General features: G+C 38.0%; 1 protein-coding gene across 4 annotated transcripts in view; it reads left to right on the plus strand.

Moving 5' to 3' along the window:
- Nucleotides 1-212: 212 nt before the first annotated feature.
- The window catches only part of IL1RAPL2 (interleukin 1 receptor accessory protein like 2), a 1,139,149-nt gene continuing 1,120,105 nt past the window's right edge, over nt 213-19,256 (plus strand). Inside the window, exon 1 of one of the 4 annotated variants that reach the window (XM_036226644.1) lies at nt 213-1,110. The gene's annotated coding sequence lies outside the window, so the exon portion shown is untranslated. The remainder of the gene's footprint in view (nt 1,111-19,256) is intronic. The other 3 variants (XM_036226645.1, XM_036226646.1, XM_036226647.1) reach the window with 3 other exon arrangements.

The following is a 19,256-nucleotide window of genomic DNA, read 5'->3' on the forward strand; positions in this document are numbered from 1 at the left end:
GCTCCCGGGACGCACTTTCCTTTTCCCCGTGAAGGTAAGAGGGAAGCACTTACTAAAACAAAACAAAACAAAACAAAAACAGAAACAAAAAAAAAAAACGGGATGGGGGACTCAGGGTTGGCAGCCTTTCCCACTCTCCCTCCCCTCACTCCCAAATCCAAAGGGGGTGTAGAAGAGAAGGAGGAGGAGCAGCAGCGACCCTTTTTCGTGACGTTCCAGAACAGTTCTCTCTGATCCCCCACCTCCTCCCCGGTGCAATCATTCAGCCCAGAGGCACCAAACTGTAAGCAACGGAGACGAAGCTGTAGGCTATTTCCACTACCCTCTTACCCCTACTCTAGGTATATTTTGGAGGCGGCAGCAGCGGTGGCAGGCTGTGAGGCTTGCCTTGAGCCTACGTCCCGGGCGCCGCTCCCTCTTCAGAGCAAAGGGGACGTTTAAGCTTTTGCATACTGGCTGGAGAGGGCTCCCGGTAAAGGCTGGAGCAGTAAACAGGCGGCAGAGAGGCGGGCAGGAAGAGTTCGCAATAGCCGCCTATGGTGCCATCAGGGCGAGAGGGTTGCTGCCTTCTAGGGCGTGCATACCCCAAGAGGGACGTGAGGGCCACAGACTGAGTTGCCTGCGTCCCGCGGTGAGCAATTTGGCCGAGACAAGGAGCGGCTGGAGCAAGGCTTCTCTGAAGTAAAGTCGCGAAGAGGCTGGAAGGCAGGCGACTTAGGAGAGTCTGGTCACGGAGCAAAGAGGAGAGCTCAAGAGATTTAGGAACCTTCTTTAAGCTCTGCCTGTACAGCTCCCCCTAAAATCCACTGGAGCTCTGCTGAACTCTAGAGATCTTCCCTGGGCAGGAAGAAGTTTCCTAGCATCCTTTTGGGCTAGGATAGGGCGTGGAGAAAACCGGCGGGGCTGCCCTGGCGGTTGCTCTGTCCTTCCCCACGCCTCCTCCAGCTCTGCTGGCCTTTGGGCAGCCTCTGTGGTTGCCCGGGAAGCTCGAGCCCAGCTCTCTGGAACCCGGTTCGCCATCTCACCCTGGACCACGCAGCCCAGCGCCTCAGACATGGTACTGCAAGCTTAAGCCCTACTGGACACCACCAGCTGCTTTGCAAGACTCAGGTAATGCCCGCTTGCAGAACCCGACTGTAGGCTGGAAAGGGCCAGGGGAGAACGCGCTAGGCTCTCAGGTGACAGCCGGAAGCAGGCCGGCTGCAGTCAACTGGGGCTCTACACCTGCTGAAGTCCTGGCCCCCGATGCTGGAAATGCTTGCCAGTTTTCTTTCTCTCCCTTCAGCCCTCCCAAAAAGTTTAGGGACCAGAGCTTCCAAGGCCAGGGGCTCCTTGACGGGAAGGAGGAGCGCACGCAGCCTGCCAGGTGACCACCAGCCCATGTATTGTATTCCCGCTGCAGGATCTTTGTGGTTACTGCGGCTGGTGAGTGGGCTCTTAACCTGGAAGGCACCTTTTCCCACTGGGTTTTCCCCTCTGACTCTGTCCCCAGTTTTGCCCACAGCCAGGAGAACAACTGGCCTAGGGATAGGGCTTAAGACAGCATCTGGGTGGAGCAGCGAGAGGGTCCCCAGCAATGTGCTCCTCCTGGGGATTCCCAGCAAGCGCCAGACAAGAGATTAGCTCTGGTCATCTGAAGCCATATCTGCCCACCTTCCCTGAGATCCTGAAGGGACCTGAGCGCAGACCCTGGGATTCCTCTGCACAGGAATCCCTACTGCCCTTTGAGCCGGTTTCTCGAGTTGAGTTGAGTGACCCTTTCTGAACCATTGCTCAAGGTTACACTTCAGACTCCTTAAGGAACCCCAGAGAGGGAAAGCCAGGGCGTGTGACCCACCTCGCACCTCTGCGCCTGGGATTGGAACAACTAGCTTGATTTGTCACTATCAGACATTTAAGAAAAATGCTTTGGCAAAGAGTCCTGGCAGAGGAAGAGTGTGTTACAATAATTCTCTATTCCAGGGGTTTCTCCTAGTTCCTGCAACCCCTCCCCCCATCTCTGTGACCCAGGGATTTTGTGGAGAGACATTAACAAACAGGTATTTAAAGTTTCCTCCAGGTTACCCACAGAAGTTGTGGCTGGGCTGAAGTACTGGAAAAGTACTTCTCGACTGAAAGCTACTCCAGAGCCTACTGCGGGAATTTTTTGTTTTGTTTTGTTTTGTTTTGGTGGTGATGGTGGTATCTATTCAGGAATAACTAGCCTCTATCATTACGTTCAATCTCACCGTCTGTAGACGTCCAAGAAAAAAAATCCTTCTCTCTTTTCCTGGCTCAGTGAGCCAAATCATATATTATTAAACACGTGGTAAAAGGGTGGGGGATCAGACCCCAAACAAGGAAAGAAGGGGGGAAGAAAAGACACACTCCTTAGGTATTGTAAGTTCAGCAGGTGAGTACTGCTTAAGAAGGCTCCCTCAGATGCAGGGGACTTGGGAAGGGAGGACTTAAGTGTCCAGGACAGTTGTTGGGGGACTGGGGACCATTTTCCCATTGACAACCCAGAACCCCTACGCCCACTCACATCCATCCCCTTCATGGGCTCTCCCTGAGGTGCTAAGAGCAGTTGTGCTCAGTGCAGTGCTCCTGGGCTCTTTGCCAACAGGGTCACAAGCACTTTGGCTTCTGCAGCTCTTGTCATTCAGAGCATATTTCTCAGTGCTCCATGCTTCCCCACACAGGAATTCGGCAACTATCCTGGGGCCTAGAGAGAGTGAAATTTCCAGGTAGACCTAAGTACAGGCTTCAGGGAGAAGTGCCTACCTGTACCCATTTCATCCTTTCTATTCTTCCTTTGTCTAGCAACCCCAGCTATAGGGCCACTACCATCTGACAGCTTTGTGGCTGGACCAAATGTGGTGGCTCCAAATCTAAGCCTCCTGCTCACCATGTGAGATCTTCAATTTGTGGCAATTTGTGGCTGCCTTTGGCTGGATAGTGCCTGCAGTGGAGGCAGATGTTTTAAATAAAAAATATTTATGTGTGAGTGAAAGGCTGTGTAGCACAAAAGGCTCCCAGTTTGCCCACCCTAGCCCCAGCTGGTCAAAAGAAGGGACAAGCAGCAACCAAAACTGCCTGTGTAACTGAAAGCCATGGCTGCTTCTGATTTTGCCAGATAGGCCAAGAACAGGCCTTCAGCGCAGTAGGTTTAAGAGTTTAAGCAGGCTTTGTGCTATGGCCTCTGCTGCCCTCACTGATTTCTAAGTGGTCTCAACTCAGGTGAGTAATCAGGCCATTTTCAATTTCTAAGAGGCTCCTACTACTGAGACTTCTCTATGCAGAGGCTAAAGGCACTTGTCAAACATGAGAGATATTGAGGAATCCCTGTACTTTGGCTTTTACAGGTAAAATCAAGTCTGAGTCTTGATTTACCCATTCATTTCCTGAGACAAAATTCTCCAAGTAGAACTTTCTTGTTTACCAATATGGTGATAGAGTCCCTACAAGCATATGCTACTTGCCAGGGTGAACTGATCGTGAGGCTACCTGGGGAATAGCTCAAATTACCCACCTGTTATGTCTCCACAGATACAAAACCATTGAAGTATTATTTATTTAGTTTTAAGAAGACATATTCTAAAGAGTCTAACTTTATAAAAGAGATGAATTATGAAGTGATTATTCTAATTTATTTAAAACAATAATCTTCACTTTATTAAATATGTTGGTTTGTATAGTTAATTAAAGTGGCTCAAGGAAAAACATTTGCTACTTACGAAGGAGAAAGGCTGGAAAAGCAAAATGAATTAAAATGTGGTTGAAATGGTCATATACTTTGGTAAAACAGAATTATGTGTTTACATCTGTTCTTTAGATGAAGTCTTCACTGTGTGCAGTTTGGTGGCCTGAGTAGATTCTATAACAGCTTGTTATAGTCTGATGAAACTTAAAGGAGAAACATATATGTTCTGCCTTGGATATTTTCCTAACTATGACAGTACTGATTGCAGCCAGGACTGATAGAAGAATGCACATGCTGTCTTCTTCACTTGAAAAGTTCTGTAAGCTCCTTCATTAAAATTGACTGTAACCAAGTGGAAGAAATTTTTTAAAAAATAAACTCTTTTGTAGTAAGATATAAAACTAAGAAAAAATCATTAGCAAACCTTAAGGTGTGGGCTAACAGGGCTTTTCATGGCTAGTTTCTAGCTGTAGCCAGCAGACTTCATCCCTTAAACCCTGAGGCTTGTCTCTTGAGCCTACATCAGGAAATCATGATCAGAGCCAGCCAGGTGGAGAAAGATAAATGTTGAATGTGCAATGTATGCCTTAATTATCCTGAGCTAAGACTTGAAAATACGCCTCTTATTAAGTTTAGACTTCAAGCTCTCAGTGCCAAGGGATTTTCTGAAGTAAAACATGCCTGGTCAATATAAGGCCCAATGAAAGATGGACTGCATGGGTCCATTTGGCCAAAATCACCACAAATTCAAACTCTGGGTTGGGTCACTTTGAGCTGGCTCCCGGTGAGATCAGAGGCACTAGCATGAATTCATTGTGAGCCAGTTTCTCTCTTGCTTCCCTGGCCATAGTCACAGCTCCAAATCTTTGATCAAATAACTTAAAAATACATATTCTTTGTGTCAAGAAGCCTGGCTTTATCCTTCTTGCTTGCTTTATTTTGTTTGGCCTTAAATCTCACCTCTTCACGTAGCTGTACCTTGCCTTCCCTCCTGAGTTCCAAAATGTTTTTTTACCTTATTTAAGTCCTCTATCTTGGTGTTTTCTTGGCATGTAAACTGTATTCGAATACTAATTTGACACCCTCCCACTCCACAGTCTCATTCATCTGTGACTCCTGCATGCCTCATCCATTCCTGCCTTATGCATCCTGTCTTTTATAAAATGTCCTAAGTTTTGTTTCTGGGATAAATTCTCTCCTTTGCATCCCTACTATCACCACTCCCTCTCAAGTCCTCTGCATTATTTTTTTAGGTCCTCTTGATTCTTGGCCTGGACTGCTACGAAATCCTCTTCTTGTCATCTTTTGTCTGCTCTCTGATTCAATATACCCTACCTATTAGGACAAATCTTCCTGAAGCTCATTTAGTTTATTACTTAAAAGTGTTGGATACGTAGTGAATGCATATTAAGTGATATGGATTGCTATTGGATCTGAAAGAATTTCTAACAATTAAAGTTGGCCAATACATTAAATAGGTTGCATCATATACTTAGGAAGTTCTCTACCACTCCAGGTATCCACATAGCCTGGCCAAACATTTGGTGGGAGTTCACACATTGAATTTGGGAGATTGGACTAAATGACTTTTGTTACTACTAACCCAGAAATTCTATCATCCTTCAAACATCCAGGAACATAAATGAGGTGTTGTTTTCTACTAGTTTGCATGCTGATATTGTGCCTTTTAAAAATTATCATTATGGCTGTGTTTTAGAGTCTTCTTTTTTATAGTCTATTACTATTCCTAAATAGGTTGCTTTTTCCTGACTTACTTGGGTATATGCCACACGTCTAGGACACATCTAAATCACTGCACTTTGTTATGAAATTTTGACATATACATTATGCTTGTTTTATACTTTAGTAAGTGCTTTCCCCCTTTCTTTATCTTAATGTTCAGAATAATTTTGTGAGGTGGGTGATCTTTCCTAATTATCTCTCCTAATTACATATGCTGGAAACCAAAAATCCAAATATTTAAGTGATTTCCCCAAGGTAATAAAAGTAAGTTGGGCTACTTTATTTTATTGATTACACAACTTTATTGTTATTCTGAGGTCTTGAGCTCAGATGACACTAGTCTAAAGTGACTTTATTCTCTCCCCACTAGCTATAAAGTCAAAACAAGATTCTTTAGACAGAAATCTGAGTCCCTTTGAAATTTAGCCTCAGCCTACCTAGTCAGCCTTATTTTTAACTATCTCCCTGCTCATATGATGATCTAGTTGGACCAGACCACTCACCATTGTCCAATATAACCTTCGTTATGCATCCTTTGTATGTTTGCTTATACCATTATTTTAACCTGAAGTATCTTCCTCTTCCCTCTTACATCTCTACTTCTCTGCCTATTGAGAATGAACCATATACAAGAAGTAACTTAAGTACCACCTCTTCCATGCAGCCCTTCCTAATATCTATCTCATGCTCCATAGCCAAAAGAATTTCTCCCTTTTTGGAACTCTCATGACAGTTTGTTGATTCCTCTTTTATGTTACTTACATTGTTCTGAAACTATAATTATTTCTTTATCACTTTATCTCTCCTACAAAAGTTTAAACTTTTCGAAGGCTGTCTTATCTCTCTCCTAAGCAGACGGTGGGCATCTATTACATATTTTCTTAAGTGAGTTGCCATTGAAATCTCAGGATTAATCTTAGCATTGTACTGAAAGCCCCTATCTAAATGAAAGTTTCTGAGAAAATGGAAATTGCCAAATCTATGATCAACCAATAATGCTATGCAGAAGTATAATGAGACAGCGATTTTTAAATAGTTATGCTCTACAAGTGTTCTGTCCAATAAACATATGGTTGTATAAATTTAAATTGAACATAATTATGTAATACTTAAAATTCAGTTCTACAGTTGCACTAGCCACATTTCAAGGGCTCAATAGCCACACATGGCTAATGAGTACCATATTGCAAAGCGCAGCTATAAATATTTTTATAACTATAGAAAGTTTTATTGGACAGCCATGTTATGCAACAATGGTTCTCTACATTTATTTTCACCTAGAAACATGTTCACAAAGGCAACTGCTTTTATAGGTTTATGCAGTTATTCAAAGTCTCCAATGCCATACTGCTGCCACTTTCCCTCCCTCTCAGAACATACGTCAGTAAGAATATAGAAATCATTTTGACTTGATTTGAGAGAAAATGAGGTATTTACATCACATAAAACATCAACATAAATACCAGAAGAAATTCTGAAGAATCATAAGGAAGTTGCCCTTCTACATATAAATTATACTAAAAATTACAATAATTAAATACTGTGGTACATGTGCAGGAATGGACAGATCAATGTAACAGAGCAGAGTCCAAAGAAATAAAGCCAAGTACACTATGAATTTTAAGATGTGATAAAAAGGCATTTCAAATCCATTGGTTAGGGGAAAGGATGGGTTTTTCAATAAATACAGTTAGGACAACAAGGTTAGTGACTGCAGGGGAAATGTAATAACCTACATCTACACTCACTACTAATTAATTAATTAATAAGTTAAATTATTTATTTATTTTTGATGCTTAATAGTTATTTATTGAATTAAGTAATAAGTTAAAGTGGTTGAAAATACTTATTTTAAATTAAATTTATTGGGGTAACATTGATTAATACAATTATATAATTTTCAGGCAGATTTATATTAATTTGACATCTGTATATTCTATTGTGTGTTTACTACTCAAAGTCCAATATCCTTCACCTAACATATATTTGATAAAATTTATCCACTTTACCCTCCACCTACCCCTGTATTTGACTCCCTTTAACCATCTACCTACCCACTCGACACCACACTCTACCTTCTGGCAACGACTAGTCTATAGTCCATGTCTATGAGCCTCTGTTTATTAGTCTTCTTCATTTGTTGCTCTTAGGTATATATTACACATATAATTGATATTATGTGATTTTTAACTTTTTCTGTCTAGGTTATTTGGCTTAGCGTTACTATTTTGAGGTCCATCCATGTTGTTGCAAGTGGCAGTATTTCATCTCTCCTTATGGCTGAGTAATATTCCATTGTACATATGTACCACAGCTTCTTTAGCCAGTCATCTATCGTAGGACACTTTGGATGCTTCCATGTCCTGGCCACTGTGAATAGTGCTCCTATGAACATTGGTATGCAAATATATTTTTGGAGATGGGTTTTCAAGTCTTTGGGGTAAATACCCAGTAGAGGGATTGCTGGATCATATGGTAGATCCATTCTTAATTTTTTGAGGACACTTCATACTGTTTTCCATAGTAGGTGTACCAATTTGCAGTCCCACGAGCAATGTATGAGCATTCCTTATTCTCCCCATCCTCTAAAGCATTTGTTATTAACTGTCTTGTTGATTATAGCTATTCTAACAGGTAAGAGATGGTAATTCATTGTGGTTTTCATTTGCAATTCCCTAATAGCTTATGATGCGGAACATCTTTTCAAATATTTGCTGGCCACTTGTATGTCCTCTAGGAAGAAGTGTCTGTTCTGGTCCTCTGCCCAATTTATGATTAGATCATTTGCTTTTTTGCTGTTATTGAGTCATATGAGTTCTTTGTATATTCTGGATATTAGGCCCTCACATTAGGTGTTGCTTGAAAATATTTTGTCCCATTTGCATTTTTTTACCTTCTTGATGAATTCCTTTCTTACTACAAGCTTTTTAGTTTGACGTAGTTCCATTCATTTATTTTAGCTTTTACTTCCCTTGCTTTTGAGGTCAAATTCATAAAATCCTCTTTAAGTCCAATGTCCTTAAGTTTATTTCCTATGCTGCTTCTATGCATTTTATTGTTTCAGGTCTTATGTTCAGGTCCTTTATCAATTTTGAGTTAATTTTGGTGTGTGGTGATAGAAAACTAGTTACATTCTTTTGCAGGTGACTTTCCAGTTTCCCAGCACCATTTATTGAAGAGGCTTTCATTTTTACATTTAAAACTTCAATTCTGCTGAAATTTGCATTTAACATTGACTAACTTATCTTATAAATGATATAAGCATAATAACTAACACCATGCAGTAAGCGTTTCAGTATTATGTACTGAAATAAGCATCTTACATGCATTATATGTTTTCATCAACCTCCCTGAAATTACAAACAATAATTAAAAGCACATTTTTTTTTTAAAACAGGAAATCCAAAGCACTCCACTTATTATTAACGTTCTGGTGAATAATTTTCTATACATTTATAAACGACTTATGTTCACATACAGATGTATAGAAATACATAGAAGTATACATAAATTAAATTATGCTGCTTTGTAAACTACCATTTCCATTAAATTGTATATGAACCTTTCCATATCAATAAATGTAGGTCTATGTTATTTTTAATGTGTACATAGTAATTGGATAAATTGACACAACCCAATTTACCAGTCAATCCACTATCACAGCCAGGTTGCTTACAAATTTTTGTTGCTATAAACAAAACACTAATGAACATTGTTATGTATATATCTTTTAGCACTTCCATTTAATTATTACAATAGATTCTTAGTGAAATTGCTATATCATAGAAGGTATTTACATTTTATAGTTTTATACAGATTACCAAATAAACTGCTGGAAATGTATCCATTTATTTATTTATTTTTTTAATTTATTGGGGTAACATTGGTTAATACAATTATATAATTTTCAGGTGTATATTACAATTTCACATCTGTATAATCTATTGTGTGATTACCACCCAGAGTCCAGTTTCCTTCAGGTACCATATATTTGGTCTCCTTTACCCACTTCAGCCTCCCCAAAACCCTCGATATTTGACCCTCCCTAACCTTGTCTACCTCTTCCCTTCTCCCCCACCACCTAACATCTGATACCACTAGTCCATTATCCATATTCATGAGTCTTTTTTTGTCCTGATCATTTGTTGCTTTTTGCCTTATTACCCACATATAAGTGATATCATGTGATTTTCAACTTTTTCAGTCTGGCTTATTTCGCTTAGCATAATTATCTCGAGGTCCATACAGGTTGTCGCAAATGGCAGTATATCAGCTCTTCTTATGGCTAAGTGATATTCTATTGTATATATGTACCACAGCTTCTTTAGACAATCATCTATAGTAGGACACTTTGGTTGCTTCCATCTCCGGGCCACTGTGAATAATGCTGCTATAAACATTGGTGTGCAAATATCTTTTCAGATATGGGTTTTCAAGTCTCTGGGGTAAATATCCAGTAGAAGGATTGCTGGATCATATGGTAGATCAATTCTTAGTTTGTTTGAGGAACCTAAATACTGTTTGTCATAGTGACTGTACCAATTTGCAGTCCCAACAGCAGTGTAGGAGGGTTCCTTTTTCTCTGCATTCTTTCCAACATTTGTTATTAATTGTCCTGTTGCTTATAGCTATTCTAACAGGTATGAGATATATCTTATTGTGCTTTTGATTTGCATTTTCCTAATATCTAGCAATCTTGAGCTTCTTGTCATGTATTTGTTGGCCATTTGTATGTCCCCTAGGGAGAAGTGTCTGTTTAGGTCCTCTACTCCATTTTTTGATTGGATCATTTGCTTTTCTGTTGTAATTGAGTCATATGAGTTCTGTGTATATTCTGGATATTAGGCCCTCACATTAGGTGTTGCTTGAAAATATATTTTCCCATTCAGATAGTTGCCTCTTTACCTTGTTGACATTTTTTGTTTTCGTTTTTGTTTTTTTGCTGAGCAGAAGCTCTTTAGTATGATGGAGTCCCATTCATTTATTTTAGCTTTTACGTCCCTTGTTTTGAGGTCAAATTCATAAAATCCTCTTTATGTCCAAGGTCCTTAAGTTTAGTTCCTATGTTTTCTTCTATGCATTTTACTGTTTCACGACTTATGTTCAGGTCCTTTATCAATTTTGAGTTAATTTTGGTGTGTGGTGATAGAAAACTAGTTTCATTCTTTTGCAGGTGACTTTCCAGTTTTCCCAGCACCATTTATTGAAGAGGCTTTCCTTTCCCACTGTATGTTTTGTGCTTTTTGTTGAAAATTATTTTCCCATATAAATACGGGTTTACTTCCGGACTCGCGATTCTGTTCCACTGGTCCATGTGTCTGTCTTTATGCCAATACCATGCTGTTTTAATTACTGTCAGTATGTAGTATAACTTGAACTTGGGCAGAATGATGCCCCCAGCCTCGTTCTTTTTTCTCAGGATGGCTTTGGCAATTTGGGGTCTTTTGTGCTTCCATACAAATCGGATGATTTTTTGTTCTATTTCTTTAAAAAAAGCCGATGGGATTGCATTAAATCTGTATGATGCTTTAGGCAATATGGTCGTTTTAACTATGTTGATTCTTCCAATCCAAGAACACAGAATATTGTTCCATTTCTTTGTATCTTCTTCAATTTCTTTTAATAGGGTCTTGTAGTTTTCAATATATATGTCCGTCACATGTTTTGTTAAATTTACTCCTAGGTATTTCATTCTTTTTGTTGCAATTGAAAAAGGAATTACTTTTCCACTTCTTTTTCTGACATGACATTATTAGAGTATAGGAATGCTAAGGATTTTTGAAAGTTGATTTAGTATCCAGAAACTTTACTTTATTTGCTTATTGTTTCTAGTAGTGTTCTTGTGGGATATTTAGCGTTTTCTATATAGAGAATCATGTCATCTGAAAATAGTGACAGTTTGATGTCTTTGTTTCCTACTCGCATGCCTTTTATATCTTTCTCTTGCCTGATTGCACTTACGAGGACCTCCAATGTTATATTGAATAACAGTGGCGATAGTGGACAGCCTTTCCTTGTTCCTGATGTTAGAGGGAAGGTTTTTAGTTTTTCACCATTACGTATAATGTTAGCTGAGGGTTTTTCATATATGGCCTTTATTATGCTAAGGTACTTTCTTTCTATACCAACTTTGTTAAGTGTTTCGATCATAAATGCATGTTGTATCTTGTTGAAGGCTTTTTCTGCATCTATTGATAGGATCATACGATACTAATTTTTTAATTTGTTTATATGGTGTATCACATAAATCAGTTTGGATATGTTAAACCATCTGTCCCCCTGGGATGAGGCCCCCTTGATCGTGGTATATAATCTTTTTAATATGTTGCTGTTTTTGTTTCACTAATATCTTATTTAGGATTTTTGCTTGTGTCTGTAGTTTTCTGTTTTTGTGTTATCTTTACCAGGTTTTGGTATCAGATTGATATTGGCCTCATAAAATGAGTTGGGAAGTATTGCCTACTGTTCAATTTTTCGGGAGAGTTTGAGGAGAATAGGTACTATTCAAATCTTTTTTGAATGTTTGGTAGAATTCACAGGCAAAGCCATCTTGTCCTGGACTTTGAATTTTTGGTAGGTTTTTGATGATTGTTTTAGGTTCCATACTGCTGATCAATCTATTTAGATTTTCCATTTCTTCTTGATTCAGTCTAGGAAGATTATATTTTTCTATGTACAGGTCCATTTCTTCTAGGCTATTAAATTCGGCGTTATATACTTTTTCATAGTATTCTTGCATGATCCTTTTAATTTCTGTGACGTCAGTCATAACTTCCCCTCCTCCATCCCTGATTTTCTTTATTTCTATCCTATCTCTTTTTTCTTAAGTGAGTCTAGACAGGGGGTTGTCAATTTTACTAACTTTCTCAAAGAACCAGCTCCTTGTCGTATTTATTTTTTCTATTATTTTTTCAATTTCATTTATTTCTGCTTTAAATTTGGAGGTTTCTTTCCTCCTGCTGATTTTAGGCCTCATTTGCTCTTCCTTTTTTAGTTTTTTTTTTTTTAAGATGAAGCATTAGGTTGCTTATTTGGGCTCATTCTCGTTTTTGGAGATAGGCCTGTAATGATATAAATTTTCCTCCTATGATTGCTTTTGCTGTGTCCCAAATGTTTTCTTATGTTGTATATCATTATCATTTGTTTCTATGTATCTCTTGATCTCTCTTTTTATTTCTTCCCTGACCCAGTTATTCTTCAGTAGCAGTTGTTATTATCCACGTATTTGTGGTTCTCCCTAATTTCTTTTTGCGGTCAATCTCTAGTTTGAAAGCATTATGATCAGAGAATATGGTTGGTATGATTTCAATCCTCTGATATTTGTCGAGGCTATCTCTGTGTTCCAGTATGTGATTGATTCGTGAGAATGATCCATGTGCACTAGAGAAGAATGTATAAGCAGCTATTTGGGGATGGAAGGCTCTGCCAATGTCAATTATGTCCAGTTGGTCTAATGTGTCATTTAGGGGCGTTATTTCTTTATGGAATTTCTGTTTGGATGATCTGTCCATATCTGACAGTGGGGTATTTAGGTCCCCTACTACGATAGTGTTTTGGTCTGTTTCTCCCTTTAGTTCTGTTAGTAATTGCTTTACATATTTAAGGGTTCCCTGATTGGGAGCATAGATATTAATAAGTGTTATGTCTTCTTGGTGCATGATTCCCTTTATCATTATGTAGTGTCCCTCAGTATCTTTCTTTATCTTTTTTACTTTGAAATCTATTTCGTTCAATATTAGTACTATTACTCCCCCTTTTCTCTGAATGCCATTTGCTAGAAATATCATTTGCCACCCTTTCACTTTGAGTCTATATTTGTCTTTGGAGCTGAGATGTATCTCATGGGGGCAGCAGATGGTTGGGTTTTGTTATTTGGTCCATTCTGCAGCTCTGTGCCTTTTTATTGGTGAGTTCAGTACATTTACTTTTACAGTGATGATTGAAATATGAGGTGTTCTTATAGCCATTTTATCTTTTGCCTTCGGGTAGTTCAGTGTGTCCGTTGCTTCCTTGTCCTTGTCCTTGTGTTTCTGTTTTCTTTATTTTGGTTGGCTTTTGTGTGTTTTGCCTCTGGTTCTTGTTTTATGTTATATACTTCAGTTCTCAATCTTTGGTGTGTGGTTACCATTACAAACATGTAAAGGGTATGCACACACACACACACACACACACACACTTTCTTTTGCATGCATCTTATCTCCTTTCCTCTTTGCACATTTGGAGCTTTGAATCTTCCCCTTTCAGTCATTGTTATCTCAATTTGTCCCTATTTTTGCTGAACGTTCACTGCTATCTGGCTATAGCAATTCTCTTCTTATTGTTTAAGCTTATAATGCTTTGTTCTTAGTAAGGGTTGCATTCCTCTGCTTCTATTCGCCCAATTGCCGCTTTACTCCTAATTATGCATATATTTTTTATCATTTTGTTTTAGGTGAACTAACCCCTTTCAGTATTTCCTGTAGTGCAGGCCTCATAGTGGAGAATTCCCTTAATTTTTGTATGTCTGGAAAGGTCTTAATTTCTCCTTCATATGGAAAGGAGAGCTTATGAGGATACATTATTGCAGGCTGGTATTTCCTTTCACTTAATAATTTAAATATTTGATTCCATTTCTTTCTACCTTGTTAGCTCTGCCCTAGAAGTCCGAGGATAATCTAATGGGTTTTCCTTTATACATTACCATCTTCTTTTCTTTGGCTTACTTGAGAATTCTCTTGTCATTGATTTTTGATAACTTTAATACAATGTGTCTTGGTGAAGGCCTTTTGGGTTGAAAGAACTGGATGTTCTGTTGAATTTTTGAATTCCAAGTCCAGCTCATTCCTTAGTTTTGGGAAATTCTTGTCAATTATCTCTCTGAAAATGCTTCGTAGTCCCTGCTACTTTTCTCACCTTTGGTAATGCCCATTATTATATTACCATTCATACATTATCGGCTAGTTCTTGTATTTCTCTTTCATTATTTTTCATTCTTCGGTTTCTCTCTTTTTCCTTCTGATTTATTTCTAGATTTCTGCCTTTAATATCACTGATCCTTTCCTCCATTTGGTCTACCCTATTTCCCAAGCTTGCTATTTCATTTTTCAATTCTTGTAGTGTTGTTGTTGTTGTTTATCTCCAGAAGTTCCATTTGGTTCATTTTGAGGGCTTTTATCTCCTTGTTTTGCTCATCTTGGAGTTGTTTTCAGTTCCTGAAATTGTTGATTTGCATTGTTTTGGAACTCGTTGAGTTTTTTCAGAAGTACCATCCTGAATTCTCTGTCATTTAAGTTGCATATTTCTATGTCTGTAAGCTTATTTTCTGGAGATTTTTCTCTTTCTTTTCGAGATACCTTGTCATCTTTGTTGTTCATGGTGTTTAATAGCATATCTGAGTGAGGGATCTGTACATAAGAGATACCACAAGAATTGAAGAAAAAAAATACTAGATGATCAGAGCAAAGAGATTGAAACCCTCATAAAGAACAGAATAGATCCTCTGGAGATAAAAATAAAACACACTTACAAGCTAGAAAGAAATGGAATCAAATATTTAAACTATTAAGTGAAAGGAAATACCAGCCTGCAATAATGTATCCTCATAAGCTCTCCTTTCCATATGAAGGAGAAATTAAGACCTTTCCAGACATACAAAAATTAAGGGAATTCTCCACTATGAGGCCTGCACTACAGGAAATACTGAAAGGGGTTAGTTCACCTAAAACAAAATGATAAAAAAATATATGCATAATTAGGAGTAAAGCGGCAATTGGGCGAATAGAAGCAGAGGAATGCAACCCTTACTAAGAACAAAGCATTATAAGCTTAAACAATAAGAAGAGAATTGCTATAGCCAGATAGCAGTGAACGTTCAGCAAAAATAGGGACAAATTGAGATAACAATGACTGAAAGGGGAAGATTCAAAGCTCCAAATGTGCAAAGAGGAAAGGAGATAAGATGCATGCAAAAGAAAGTGTGTGTGTGTGTGTGTGTGTGTGTGCATACCCTTTACATGTTTGTAATGGTAACCACACACCAAAGATTGAGAACTGAAGTATATAACATAAAACAAGAACCAGAGGCAAAACACACAAAAGCCAACCAAAATAAAGAAAACAGAAACACAAGGACAAGGACAAGGAAGCAACGGACACACTGAACTACCCGAAGGCAAAAGATAAAATGGCTATAAGAACACCTCATATTTCAATCATCACTGTAAAAGTAAATGTACTGAACTCACCAATAAAAAGGCACAGAGCTGCAGAATGGACCAAATAACAAAACCCAACCATCTGCTGCCCCCATGAGATACATCTCAGCTCCAAAGACAAATATAGACTCAAAGTGAAAGGGTGGCAAATGATATTTCTAGCAAATGGCATTCAGAGAAAAGGGGGAGTAATAGTACTAATATTGAACGAAATAGATTTCAAAGTAAAAAAGATAAAGAAAGATACTGAGGGACACTACATAATGATAAAGGGAATCTTGCACGAAGAAGACATAACACTTATTAATATCTATGCTCCCAATCAGGGAACCCCGAAATAAGTAAATCAATTACTAACAGAACTAAAGGGAGAAACAGACCAAAACACTATCGTAGTAGGGGACCTAAATACCCCACTCTCGGATATGGACAGATCATCCAAACAGAAATTCCATAAAGAAATAACGCCCCTAAATGACACATTAGACCAACTGGACATAATTGACATTGGCAGAGCCTTCCATCCCCAAATAGCTGCTTATACATTCTTCTCTAGTGCACATGGATCATTCTCACGAATCAATCACATACTGGAACACAGAGATAGCCTCGACAAATATCAGAGGATTGAAATCATACCAACCATATTCTCTGATCATAATGCTTTCAAACTAGAGATTGACCGCAAAAAGAAATTAGGGAGAACCACAAATACGTGGATAATAACAACTGCTACTGAAGAATAACTGGGTCAGGGAAGAAATAAAAAGAGAGATCAAGAGATACATAGAAACAAATGATAATGATATACAACATAAGAAAACATTTGGGACACAGCAAAAGCAATCATAGGAGGAAAATTTATATCATTACAGGCCTATCTCCAAAAACGAGAATGAGCCCAAATAAGCAACCTAATGCTTCATCTTAAAAAAAAAAAAACTAAAAAAGGAAGAGCAAATGAGGCCTAAAATCAGCAGGAGGAAAGAAACCTCCAAATTTAAAGCAGAAATAAATGAAATTGAAAAAATAATAGAAAAAATAAATACGACAAGGAGCTGGTTCTTTGAGAAAGTTAGTAAAATTGACAACCCCCTGTCTAGACTCACTTAAGAAAAAAGAGATAGGATAGAAATAAAGAAAATCAGGGATGGAGGAGGGGAAGTTATGACTGACGTCACAGAAATTAAAAGGATCATGCAAGAATACTATGAAAAAGTATATAACGCCGAATTTAATAGCCTAGAAGAAATGGACCTGTACATAGAAAAATATAATCTTCCTAGACTGAATCAAGAAGACATGGAAAATCTAAATAGATTGATCAGCAGTATGGAACCTAAAACAATCATCAAAAACCTACCAAAAATTCAAAGTCCAGGACAAGATGGCTTTGCCTGTGAATTCTACCAAACATTCAAAAAAGATTTGAATAGTACCTATTCTCCTCAAACTCTCCCGAAAAATTGAACAGTAGGCAATACTTCCCAACTCATTTTATGAGGCCAATATCAATCTGATACCAAAACCTGGTAAAGATAACACAAAAACAGAAAACTACAGACACAAGCAAAAATCCTAAATAAGATATTAGTGAAACAAAAACAGCAACATATTAAAAAGATTATATACCACGATCAAGGGGGCCTCATCCCAGGGGGACAGATGGTTTAACATATCCAAACTGATTTATGTGATACACCATATAAACAAATTAAAAAATTAGTATCGTATGATCCTATCAATAGATGCAGAAAAAGCCTTCAACAAGATACAACATGCATTTATGATCGAAACACTTAACAAAGTTGGTATAGAAAGAAAGTACCTTAGCATAATAAAGGCCATATATGAAAAACCCTCAGCTAACATTATACGTAATGGTGAAAAACTAAAAACCTTCCCTCTAACATCAGGAACAAGGAAAGGCTGTCCACTATCGCCACTGTTATTCAATATAACATTGGAGGTCCTCGTAAGTGCAATCAGGCAAGAGAAAGATATAAAAGGCATGCGAGTAGGAAACAAAGACATCAAACTGTCACTATTTTCAGATGACATGATTCTCTATATAGAAAACGCTAAATATCCCACAAGAACACTACTAGAAACAATAAGCAAATAAAGTAAAGTTTCTGGATACTAAATCAACTTTCAAAAATCCTTAGCATTCCTATACTCTAATAATGTCATGTCAGAAAAAGAAGTGGAAAAGTAATTCCTTTTTCAATTGCAACAAAAAGAATGAAATACCTAGGAGTAAATTTAACAAAACATGTGACGGACATATATATTGAAAACTACAAGACCCTATTAAAAGAAATTGAAGAAGATACAAAGAAATGGAACAATATTCTGTGTTCTTGGATTGGAAGAATCAACATAGTTAAAACGACCATATTGCCTAAAGCATCATACAGATTTAATGCAATCCCATCGGCTTTTTTTAAAGAAATAGAACAAAAAATCATCCGATTTGTATGGAAGCACAAAAGACCCCAAATTGCCAAAGCCATCCTGAGAAAAAAGAACGAGGCTGGGGGCATCATTCTGCCCAAGTTCAAGTTATACTACATACTGACAGTAATTAAAACAGCATGGTATTGGCATAAAGACAGACACATGGACCAGTGGAACAGAATCGCGAGTCCGGAAGTAAACCCGTATTTATATGGGAAAATAATTTTCAACAAAAAGCACAAAACATACAGTGGGAAAGGAAAGCCTCTTCAATAAATGGTGCTGGGAAAACTGGAAAGTCACCTGCAAAAGAATGAAACTAGTTTTCTATCACCACACACCAAAATTAACTCAAAATTGATAAAGGACCTGAACATAAGTCGTGAAACAGTAAAATGCATAGAAGAAAACATAGGAACTAAACTTAAGGACCTTGGACATAAAGAGGATTTTATGAATTTGACCTCAAAACAAGGGACGTAAAAGCTAAAATAAATGAATGGGACTCCATCATACTAAAGAGCTTCTGCTCAGCAAAAAAACAAAAACGAAAACAAAAAATGTCAACAAGGTAAAGAGGCAACTATCTGAATGGGAAAATATATTTTCAAGCAACACCTAATGTGAGGGCCTAATATCCAGAATATACACAGAACTCATATGACTCAATTACAACAGAAAAGCAAATGATCCAATCAAAAAATGGAGTAGAGGACCTAAACAGACACTTCTCCCTAGGGGACATACAAATGGCCAACAAATACATGACAAGAAGCTCAAGATTGCTAGATATTAGGAAAATGCAAATCAAAAGCACAATAAGATATATCTCATACCTGTTAGAATAGCTATAAGCAACAGGACAATTAATAACAAATGTTGGAAAGAATGCAGAGAAAAAGGAACCCTCCTACACTGCTGTTGGGACTGCAAATTGGTACAGTCACTATGACAAACAGTATTTAGGTTCCTCAAACAAACTAAGAATTGATCTACCATATGATCCAGCAATCCTTCTACTGGATATTTACCCCAGAGACTTGAAAACCCATATCTGAAAAGATATTTGCACACCAATGTTTATAGCAGCATTATTCACAGTGGCCCGGAGATGGAAGCAACCAAAGTGTCCTACTATAGATGATTGTCTAAAGAAGCTGTGGTACATATATACAATA

Source organism: Rousettus aegyptiacus, unplaced genomic scaffold (genome assembly GCF_014176215.1).
Source record: "Rousettus aegyptiacus isolate mRouAeg1 unplaced genomic scaffold, mRouAeg1.p scaffold_m13_p_9, whole genome shotgun sequence".
Taxonomy (NCBI): domain Eukaryota; kingdom Metazoa; phylum Chordata; class Mammalia; order Chiroptera; family Pteropodidae; genus Rousettus; species Rousettus aegyptiacus.